Genomic DNA, 12,597 nt, shown 5'->3' with positions numbered 1-12,597 from the left:
AAATATGAGTTGCTTATGGACAGGCAGTATGGGTTTAGAACAAACGGATCAACTGCAATGGCTTTAATGGATTTAGTGGAAGAATTAAAAAGTAACATCGACAACCAGAAAGATGCAGTTGGTGTTTTTATCGATCTGAGGAAAGCGTTTAAAACAATTGATGACATTTTAGTACACAAACTGGAAAAGTATGGGATTAGAAGGGGTAGGGCTATTGGTTAAAAAGTTGCATTGAAAACAGAAAACAGTTTGTACAGACGGGTGTCACTAGGTCTCCTCTTTTAGATATCATATGTGGTGTTCCGCAGGGATCAATTCTTGGACCAACATTATTTATACTGTATCAATGACATATGCAATGGTTCAAAAATATTGAATTGTTATTTTTGCGAATGACACAAATGTATTCTGTGCAGGCGAGAGCCTTCAGCAGCTGTTGGAGGTTGTTACGGCAGAATTGAGCAAGCTAAAGTTGTGGTTCATGTAAATAAATTATCAGTAAACATTAGAAAAACCACTTTGTCCACTTGTCAGAGTCTGTGCTCAGGCAGCGTTGTATTCATGTACGATAGACAGTAACAGCATTGTTCATGTTGTCTCATAAACCTTTCCATAGAGCAGCCTTATCAGTAATAAGGTCTGTCATAATCATTTTGTATTAAGCAGACACATCTTACACAATTGCATCTATTTTACTGGGTCTCATGAAAGATGCGTCACTAATAATTGGCGTAATAATGTCATGCACGCTTTCTTCCTGACATTAAAATAATTAAATTCTTTGAATGGCAGATATTTATTCAGATTGGGCTGAATACAGAATCAGGTTTTCCATCGGCTTTTTTTATTTTTCACATCGAAGTAACAATTACCTCCAGGAGGAGAATGAAGAAAGGCCAAACAGGAGGACGGGAGTTTCTATAAATTGCGCAACCTTTGTGTTCTCTTCGTTTCATTTTTCAAATTCAAAAAAAGGTCATTATTTAATGATGCTCATCACCAAGGCAACGCCTGAGAACAACAGTATAGTTGACTACCACGGATTATATTATTCTTAAAAAACCACATCAGGAACCTAACTTAGCCGAGACCCAACAAGACAATATTTTGATAAACACAGAGTAGCGAGCACGAAGTACGTTACGCAAGAGCAGGACCGCCACAGAGCCGTTCACGTGTAATCGACGCCTAAAAAAAGTTAGCTGAGGCTTTCATCTGATTATACGAGATGCCTGGGAGTTTGGGTTTCCTGTTGCGGCCACCATCACTATTCAATTCAGTTTATTTTATACAGCCCCATATCACAAATTACACATTTTCCTCAGAGGGCTTTACAATCTGAACACATACGACATCCCTGACCTTTGACCTCACATCAGATCAGAAAAAACTCCCAAGAAACATTTTTTTAAAACGTACTCGAAGAAAAAAAAGTGAAGAAACCTTCAGGAAAACAGGAGGATCACTCTCCAGGATGGACAGAAGAATAGATGTCATGTGACCAGAATGAAATGCATTAAACACATGCAATGAATATGACAGGATGTATAAATAATGAGTAGTAGGCATGGACCACGATCCAGACCTCCACAATCCATTTAACAGAAGGAAGTAGAGAGGAGGAGGAGGGGGGCATCAGACTCCGAGGAGGAAGCAGAGTTACTATAACTTGTCACGCCTGACGTCACGGGTAGCGAGGTGCAGGAGCTCATGCGCAGAGGAATCGAGAGGACTCAGGCCAAATTTACACATGTATTTACAGAAACGAATATTTCTGCCACTCCGTTTTCAAAAATAACGTTGTACACACAAGGTCGTTTTCAAAAAAGTTTCTGTTTATATGAACCCGCATAAATACGCCCCCGGGCGCCATCATAACTATGCCAAACCTGTAGTCGGCAGTGTAACGAGAAGGATAAAGACATACAAACCAATCAGAATGTTCAAAACCAACAACAACTACGAAAAACACGACCAACTTCCTTTACAGAGTAAATATGGCGCGAGGTTCATTTGTATGGACAGACAGCGAAGTGGAGCTGCTGCTTCAAGTCGCCTTAGATTAAAAGGCAAATAAAGCACTCGATAATGTGGATTGGGAATCATGCCAAACTAAATATAGGGATATGTTGGCATTGTTCTTAGAACAGTACCCGTCCGAGACCTCCGAGGAGTATCCTCATGTCAAGGACTGTAAACATAGGACGCTCACAAGACGTGAAGCATTTTTAGTCTCATACTGTGACGTTTGACAACCTAAAACTCCGTTTGACTTAGTTCACACGCAAACACAAAAACGGAGTTTTCAGAAATCTCCACTTTGGCCCGGAGTTTTTAGAAATGATCATTTTCCGTGATAAAACCTCCGTTTGTGTAAATGAAAGTCCAAAACGCATGAAAATATATGCGTTTTCCCATCGTGTAAACGGGGTCTCAGTGTGGATTAACGAAAAACACTCTTACTGAGGCCAAAAGGGTTACCAAAAACACAAGGTCCAAAAGGGGCAGGCAGAGGATCGGCGGTCAGGGCAGGCAGGCAGGGTCGAAACAGGCAGGATCCACAATAGCAACATGCAACAGACGAGGGAAAGAGTGGCACAATATATAGGGGGGGGGGAAACAGGTGTACGACATGAGACATTAACGAGACGAGAGTGGCTGAGGGCAGGTGAAGGGAATGAAACAATCAAGGAGACACAGAAGACACCGAGTATAAAGTAGACGAGGATACACAGAAAGAGCCTTACTTACACACTCCAATGGCGTCGCTCTCACTCTCGAGCGCGCCGTTCCCGCTTCTCATCGAGAACCGTCCACGTCTCGTTCACCACGTTGTAATCTCCGATTCCCCGAGGTGAAATAAAGGCCGAGGACGATTGAACCGGTTCGTCCTCAGCTTTACTATACGAGGTTATATTGTTTGGGGGAAAGTTCTCTTCTTGATTAATGAAGCGCGCGCACATTCTTATTGACTGGCAAAACGCAATTCTTTCAATTTAAGGATCCAGCTTCCTGCAGGAGCTTCCCTTCAACTGTGCTGCGCTCGCGGTTTTTCAGCATCGGGAGGCAACACCACCTAATTGGCTGTTTTTGAAAAGAAAGTTACTAGTAATCAGAGCTTTTATAAGAGTTTATAAAACCACACAGCCAAACTGAAGATAAACAACAAGTTGTGGTCTGCTTATTGCTTTCCTTTATGAACAACTTCAGGGCAATTTGGTTATAACAACAATAGAAACTCCAATCTGCTGCTTTCTTAAAGGAGCCCACTCTTATCCATTAGTGTGTGAGTGACCTTAATTAAGTAAAGTGACACACAAGCCTAAATTGCAAACAAATGACATGGTTAAAACCAAAAAAGCCTAAAAATGACATGGATGAATGAAATGTCTTGCTATTTATTCATTAATATAAATTCGATAAAATTTGAAGCATTATGCCAATTTCAAGCGGTCTAATTCTTGCTCCAGTTATGTATCACATGTATGACCATTTGTTAATCAGATGAGTAACATCATTTTACACGGGAGGTTGAATGTTACATGGAAAATGTAAAAACACCCAAAACAAGAATTTCACATGTAACATCACAAAGCACATTTTATATCTGAAAAAAAATACATCAGAACAGCCACGGTGGAAGAGAATGTCACACATGAGGAATATGAATATACTATAAATGTAGTTGGAGAACATTTTCTAAGAATCAATTCACTTTATTTTATAAAGCCTACGTCTAGGTACTCCCCGGGCGTCATTTATCAACACGTCATGGACAGCTTGTTAATATACACTTCATACATGTGTAGCCCTGATAATAAATATATATAAATATATATAATGTAGCCCTGTCTACAATAGGTTTTGAGTTTTCTACTTTGTTTTGCTGATTTAAGTTTTCTAATTGATTTGGTGATCGGTCGTCATTGTTTTCTGGTGTGTGAGACCAACCGCAAATCCAGCCTCACTGTCAGGTAGAGGGGCGTGGCCTAAGAGGAGGTATTGTTGTGAAATAGGTGACAGCAACAGCTGTTGAGCTGCGTGAACGTAATTGTGGGACAACCAAGGGCTGACGAAGAGTTAGCGCCTGTATTGATCGACACCAGGTAAAGATAAGTGTGTTTGTTGTGTGATACCCAGTGACTAAATGTTATTTTAGTGTTGTGATTAGCATTAAGCCTGACATGTATTGATTAGCCGCATTAGGGGATTCCTGTGATTCAGGAGACGCAAGCTGATGAAGCTGATTCCTGAGGCTGTTGCAAACGACATGCTGGTTTAATTCTATCAGACAATCATCCATCCGGTTCTTCACTTCCCCCTCCCAACACTCCGTGGTCATCGTGAGTACTCACACACTTTGCACTGCCCCCTTTTGTTTTATGCTTGTGTGGACAAGTGAAACGGCCACTACCGTTTCAGGCCTCTACGATCTACAGCCACGACTCAGGCCTGCAACTTGGGTGTTGTTAGTGTGCGTGAGTGGATTTGTTATATTTATTACCTTTGCATTGAAAATGCGGAAGGTAATGTTTTGATCGCCGTGTATTTATTTATTTATATGCGTGTTACTCGCATAACTAAAAAAGTATTAAACCGAATCGGATGAAATTTGGTGGGATAATTGGTTATTATCCGGGGACCATTTGATTAGATTTTGGGATCGATCGGGTCAAAGGTCAAGGTCATGAAAAGGTCAAACTCTTCTTTTAACCATAGCACGGTCAATTTTTATCCAATTGGCATGCAACTAATGCCAAAATGTTGATAATGCAATGCCCAATCTTGTGATATGCTAAGGTATGCGCTCTACCGAGTGCCCGCTCTAGTTATATTTGTTATATTATTGAGGTTCATTAAAAAGGAGAGTTACACTGGTTTTTTGTTGTATGGGGATTGGTATCTAATTTTGTTTTGTGAATAAATATTTAGCTGCGTGCAATATAAAACAGTTGGCTGCACCGTCCCTCTTTTAAACATTACCCAGGACCCCGCCCATAGTATATCTGCCATAGCTACATGGGCCGGGGGTTACACATGCATTTGCCTTTGCATAATAAACGTCTTCACGGGAAGTTAGGTTCAGATTCGCGAAAAGATCGCTTCAGACTTGTGACTCACGCGACACAGTAAGTCAACGTTGAAGGTCGGTGTTTGACTGACCCATATGCCAACTCCTCCCACCCACCTGTGACGTTTCATGTGACGAAATAATACTGAATGTATGGAATTATAATTATATTAAAGAAGTAATACTGCATGCACGTGATTATATATTAAAGAAGTGACATTGAATGTAATAAGTTAGAGCATAGAATTATCTCAGTATGTATTATACAAATAGACCGGGTATTACACTGAATGAAATAATCAATTAAATCCAGTAAACAGACTACGGTGTGCTGGGAGATGGGATGGATTTAAGTCCCTCTTTCATGCAACATTCTGTCGTACTTCAAAGCGTTATTCAATTTGTAATTGTGTTGCTGTACCTTTTATATAATTTTTTTTTGTTGTATAACTCGAACCATTTCATTCGGCTTATAATTTGTTCGACGGAGCTCTCAGACGGGGGGGAAACTAACTTGGAGAACGGCGTCATTTCTTAAGTTTCACCCGGAGCATAAACAGCAGGTGAAAGGTCGGTGTTTTGTCCGACCCATATGCCAACTCCTCCCATCCACCTGATGTGACGTCTGATATGTCAAAATATCTGATCTAATAATAGTATGGATGCTAAAGGGTGCTTCTGCACCGAGCTTGGTTGCTTGCAATGTACCAGCATGAGAGCTCGAGAAATGTCTTAACCTTTTTGAAAACGGCTGACGTAACAGCCACCTGTGGCTGAACACGGAAACCTCTTAGATGCAATATTTCCTGTTGCGACGGCAGGAAGCCTCGTCTCTTGAGAGGTCGGCACACGGCTCTCGAGTGCATGCTGTAAACTCCAAAACAACCAACTCTGTATCAATATCTGAGAACTTCTATGTGTTTTTCTTTTCTGTGGCAGTTACCTCAGGGGGGCGATGCCACTCTCTTTTAGTCCAGAGACCAACATGTAAAGGTGTGATCCAGCTTGACAGCCAGGATAGGCACGGGTAAAAATGAGAAAAAAGAACTTTGCGCTCCACCTGAGTCTTAATGCCCAGAGCGGCTTACGCTTACCATCCCACATCCATTCCCCTCAGTGGCTCCAGTGGTCCCTGAGGTGTGAGGTGAGTTATTTTGGGTTCAAGATGGATTTTCTTTGGAGGGTTGAGACTGTCTGCATACACTAATGCTCCGTAACACAGGAAGGATACTCCATCCTGTATCATTTAGGTACTTCGTGAACTGCATTTTAGTGATTACGCATGACACTCTATAGATTGTAAATGTAGCACCCTGAAATGTTAGTCATATCTTACCGATTTAATAAAACTGTCACTTTCTTATAATTTACTTCAAATGTGTGTTTAAGGTAATTCATGTGTTCCTATATCTGAGAGCGCTGATCATCTTTGCACATACTGGGAAGTGAGGAAACTGCTTGTTGTCCCTTTGGAAGAGAGCGCTGTCTCTTTAAGAGGGGCATGTAAAAGGGCAGGTGCAGTAAGCAGGCCGAGAACTTATTAAATAAAAGTCTCAAAACAGAAGAACAACGCGTTTCTGAACAGTTCATTTTCAGGGTGCAACAAAAGGTGACAACGCCTGTCACAAAATGACAAGCCCAAGGTCAAGATCATAGCGTCCTCACCCATCAGACAGCGTGAGCATCCAAGCCGGGGGATCGGAGAAGGGCTGCGGATGGACATGTCAGAACCCTGTCCTTTTAAGGCTCATTAAACCCGGCATGTGCACGGCCACCAACGGGCAGACGGGAGGAGAGGCAGACAGCCGCGCTCCGAGGCTAGCAGGTGGAAAGGCGAGTGAGCAAGTGGTACAGCAGGGTGCTGACAGAAAGTATTAACATACCCTCGTTCTTCATGCTGCCTACATGCCTGATTAATGAGGACTGGCCCGCTGGATGGCTGAGTGAGATGAGGATGATAAGGAGCTGAAGAGAGAGGGAATACAAGAGAGCCGGATATAAGAAGCAGCGGTAGAGCGAGCGAGGCATGAGGGAAGACTTTGGAGATAGTGGACAGAAAATCAATCACCGGCCTGAGGCTGAGTGATCGGACTTTCAAAGCTCTTCACTTTAGACGTTTGAGCACGCTCCGCTTTACTTGAGACATTTGTTCTCTTGTAATCACAGATTCATAAGAGATCCAGCCTCAGGATTCACATGTGGAAATAAAGGTCTCTCTAAAAATGCAGGTTTTCAGCCTCAGTGATTGCGAAATAGAACAATTTATACACATGCCAGTCACAGTGATTAAGTGTCTGTTGTGTGTGGCAAGGTTTGGACCCAAACGCAGCAGGCAGAGTTCTCCGAAAACACAGGATTTATTATTAAAGATCTAGCAGGAACAAAGACACAAACCGGGCAGGAACAAAAACAGACAAGCGCAGGGAAACAGGAAACAAGACAGGGACTACAAAACAGGAAACACTCCAAATCATAACAGTACCCCCCCCTCAAGGGACGGATTCCAGACGTCCCACCAGGGTGGGTGGAGGGGAGCCGGAGGAGGGGCCAAGGGTATGGCGGACAGCGTCCGGGGGGCGGGCCGGAGGACGACCACCCGGACAAGGGACGCACTCCGGAAGATGGGCCGGAGGACAGGAACGGGAAGCTAGGGGACCCGGCTCAGGAGATGAGGGGACTGAAGCCGGACGGCACGGAGAACCGGGGCTGGACGGGACAGAGGGAACAAGAGCTGGCGGCAGAACGCCGGGGACTGGAACTGACGACGGAACACCGGGGACTGGAACCGGCGACGGAACACCAGGGACTGGAACATCGGGAACTGGAACCGGCGACGGAACACCGGGGACTGGAACATACGGGACTGGAAGCGGAACACTGGGGACTGGAGCCGGAACACCGGGGACTAGAGCCGGAGATGGAACACCGGCGACTGGAACCGGCCACTGAACACCGGGGACTGGAACCGGAGATGGAACACCGGCGTCTGGAACCGGCCACTGAACACCGGGGTCTAGAGCCGGAGATGGAACACCGGCGACTGGAACCGGCTGGGGGCCACGAGGCGGCAACACGAACGAATGGCCGTTCGTTCCTGTCGACCCGCTGGAATTGTTCATATATCTCCTGCAGGGTCTTGCGTGCTGGCGGAGGTAGAGGCTGCGAGGCTGCAGCGGGAAGTGCCTGGTGAGCTGAGGGCCAAACGAACGGCCCGTCGTTCCTGTCAGCCCGCCGGAATCGCTCCCAAATCTCCTCCTGGGTGCTGACGTTGGCGGAGGCTGCGAGGCTGCAACGGGAACTGCCAGTTGCTCTGAGGGCAAAACGAACGGCCCGCCGGAATCGCTCCCAAATCTCCTCCCGGGTCCTGGGTGCTGGCGTCGGTGGAACGGGAACTGCCAGGTGCTTCCATGGAATGATGAGCGGCGGGTAGGTCCGACAGATCAGGTCGTAAAAACTCTCCTGCGCTGGGTCCATCTTCGTGGTCTGTTCGTTCTGTTGTGTGTGGCAAGGTTTGGACCCAAACGCAGCAGGCAGAGTTCTCCGAAAACACAGGATTTATTATTAAAGATCTAGCAGGAACAAAGACACGAACCGGGCAGGAACAAAAACGAACAGACATGGAACAAGCAGAAAGACACAAGCTAAATACACTGGGGAAACAATCAGGGCGTGGCTGGGAACAATCAGGAACGAAAACAGACAAGCACAGGGAAACAGGAAACACTCCAAATCATAACAGTGTCCACATAATTACATGTCACACCGCTATGGCTCATTAAAATTAATTATCTACATGTAATTGCAACCAGTTTAAAAAAAAAAAGCTTCATTTCCATCCAGGCAACCGAAGCAAGAAGAGGTGAGAGGTTGCATTAATATGCATCGCAATTTCCATTCTTGAAGCCTGGTATGATTTTAAGAAAGTGGTGCAGTGAAATTAATGTCTAATGCCACTATTCCATGTTACAACTTTTAAGACCCAATGATAAAATAGGGGAAAAGTCTACATTAAAAAGTCTTTTGGTGCCCATTGGCGTCACACGAAGCACCTGGAGGTTTTAAATCCACAATTTGTCTGATACATTGTGTTCAAAGCCTGGTGCTCTTTCTGGGGGGTTGGTTTATACTGGTCTTCAAAATTAATATGGGGGAAAAAACTCCTACTCTACTACCTTGCTAACTGCCATTTAGCAAGCGTGTTAGCTTGGTAGCTACATCACGTTTACTTCAATAGAAGCATTTTCTGCCTCATCGTCTTTCAACCTGGAATCTTTCAGAGGGTTAAATACAGCAGAACCTGTATAGAGTTAGCACAATACTGTTTTTACGTATACAGTTTAAGGGGGGCCTGTTTAACGCAATCAATCAACAATCTGGCATTGATTGATTCTTGCAGTTCTAGCAGTTAAGCAATGTAAACTCCCACACATTAGTCGGAAGCAACCTCAAGTCAATAATAACTAGAATGGGCACTCGGTAGAGTGCATACCTTCGCATATCACAAGATTGGGCATTGAATTATGAACATTTTGGCATTAGTTGCATGCCAATTGGATAAAAATTGACCGTGCTATGATAAAAAGAAGATTTTGACCTTGAGCTTTGACCCAATTGATCCCAAAATCTAATCAAATGGTCCCCGGATAATAACCAATCATCCCACCAAATTTCATGCGATTCGGTTTAATACTGTTTGTGTTATGTGAGTAACACGCATATAAATAAATAACTAAATATACGGCGATCAAAACATAACCTTCCGCATTTTCAATGCGAAGGTAACAAACATGAAGCAGACAAGAGTGGACAGAAAACAACCTATCACGACCGATAGCGATGGCTAAAAAAATAAAGCCTAAATAAAGCTGGAAAAGACTACCAGGTACCGAATATAGAAAAGGAAAACACATTCTTTACAGAGCAGCACTACTTTAATCCCCTCTAGCTGTGACTCGGTGCCAAGCCTTTTAGGGACCGTCTCCAGCTGTCGACTATTGGTGAGTTCTGACAGGCTGGCAGCTCGAGGAGGGGGGTGCTGTCTCTGCTGCCTCGGTTTGGGCCGAACTGGATGGCGTGACTGAACAGCCACGGAGAAGATTCTTTTTGTCGTAGAAATATCAATATAACGGCTCACTTCAAACAGCTTGTGCAGCGTACTCCAAAAGCCCGGTCCAGTGTGCGAATGAAGTTTCAGAAAGCCTTTCATTGCTATCCGCCATTACCGTATGAGGCATCCATTAAGCATCCATAACCCTTCATTAAATGTTTTCAAAAGAAATGACATTTATATTTCAAATGACAGGTAGCACACACGTGGTTCACCTGTTTGCTCTCGTCCACTCACTAATGTGTCCAACATTAATAGGGGTTTGTCATTTAGCTGGAGACGAGCCGTCAGCCTCCTTCACCCGAACTCGAGAAGACGTGGGCGCAGGTACGTGCACAGACATTTTGGGGGGCAGGTGCTCAAACCAAAAAAAAGGGCACCCAATGCCAAAAAAAAATTCTGACTGTTGAAGCATAAGCAGCAATACACTGATGCTGTCCTCGACCAGCATTTCCTCTGGGCAGCATTAGAAAGCGCTTACATTTTCTTTATGAATAAAGATGAATTATTATATAGCAACAGTACAAGCGTTCTGATTGGCTAATGGGTCGTCATGCCAGCCACGTATTGCCCTCCTCGCTGGTCTGATACGGATCCGTATCGCCCTCTTACGTCATTTTCAAAATGAGCGATATTGATAGACATCAATAACCAAGAGCAGTGGTCCTCAAACTAAGGCCCGGCCCTCTGAACAAGAGAGGCCTTATGATTTTTTTTCAGTCTGGCCACGCAAATCCTAGACTAGCCCCAGTTAAATAGAACGGAATAAGAATTATCTCTCTCTCTCTCTCCCTATATCTATTCTCTGAACATAACTAACGTCAGTAAACAGCTGGACAAGACTTTGAAATCACGGATTTCGTGAGTTTTTGTTTGTTTATTTTTTTAGGAAACGTCGGACCAGTTGTGACGTCATGTTTTCAGCAGCGCTAATGTTGTGGTTGAGTTATCACAAAACAACGTCAGGGGACAAACACCGTCAAGATCCATTTGTCTGGTGCTGCGGGTCAGAGGAGAAGGAGGTGCACCCGTTTAGTGGCGCGAGGAGCACTGCGCGGAGGAGGAAGTGGAGGAGGAGGGAGGGGCACGGCGGGGGGAAGAGGGGCTGTGGATTATAGAAATAAGGAGCTCAGTAATGATGTGCATGCACTAATAGGTACACCACAGGGACTTGAAAATTGTAGTAGTATACATTTTTTGTTTTTAACCTGTTGCTCTTTGGGCGTCAAGGAGCTCAGTCAGGGCTCCATATGTGCCGTTTGTCACGGATCGGGTGGTAAAGTTATGGCCCAATCCTCATCTCCACTGTAGAGTTGTAATAGGTTATTTTTATTGTCACCTGTACATAAAGGAAGTCTATGTTTACAGTACAATACATTAACCGGTTATGATAATTGACAAAGAATATTATGAAGAATATTAAGAAGGATATATTGTAAAGGATAAGAGAAAGGTACTGTTTTATTATGACTGATTGATGATGAATGTAAAATTAATAACTGTAAAATGCATGAGAATAAACTGGATTTTTGCTCATCTTTTGCCGTTCAATCGTGTTAAATCTTAAATTAGTGAATCCTTAATTTTCCTTCCGCCCGAGACCTTCAATTCAATTCAGATTATTTTGTAAAACACATTATCACAAATTACAAATTTGCCTCATTGTACGTGTACAATCTGTACACGTACAACATCCCTGTCCCAGAACCTCACACCTGAGGTTTGAATTAACTTTCTCCACCCTGACTGACTCAGACTCAACAAGTCCTTGAGGGTTCAGTTCTGTTCTTAGTGTTTGAGCACTCTGGCAGACATTTTGAGCCCTTAATGAACTCTTTCTGTAAATCAGCATGAAATGCCAGCTCTACTCAAGGGAATTATCCACAAATGCAATGCTAATAAGTGCTCTGCATGATCAAAGAACATTACTGATGGATGAACAAGCCTCATTTCACTGGCCACAGTAACGCTTCTGCTCAAGGTTTTGAGTCAAGATTATGCTTGTAAACTTTAGAGACGTGCATGTTTATTTGGCAAACTTTTTATTAAAGTGCTCCTGCATCCTTCCTTGTCATGGTGGTCTGAAAGGGGTCTTGATTGCAATAGGGAGCTCAAGACAAGGGTAACCTCCATCCCATAGGAGAAAATAACCAGGTGGAGGATACAGATAATTTAAATAAACTGGGCTGTTTACCATGTGTCATGTACTGAACTTCCACATCTAATTCAACATTTCAAGTAGGATACTGTAGTTTATGACTGGAAAAGGCTCATTTAAAAAATGGTTTGACATTTAGAGAGCAGTGGTTATTAGTGATGGGCGGATAAAGCCTCCTTTCTATTGGTACCGAAAAGGATTCAAAGCTTCGGGCTTCACTTTGAAGAAGAACAGTGATGTTGGGTGGTGTGCTGGATTTAA

This window comes from Pseudoliparis swirei, chromosome 22 (assembly GCF_029220125.1).
Source record: "Pseudoliparis swirei isolate HS2019 ecotype Mariana Trench chromosome 22, NWPU_hadal_v1, whole genome shotgun sequence".
Taxonomy (NCBI): Eukaryota; Metazoa; Chordata; class Actinopteri; order Perciformes; family Liparidae; genus Pseudoliparis; species Pseudoliparis swirei.
This window is presented reverse-complemented; position numbering follows the sequence as displayed.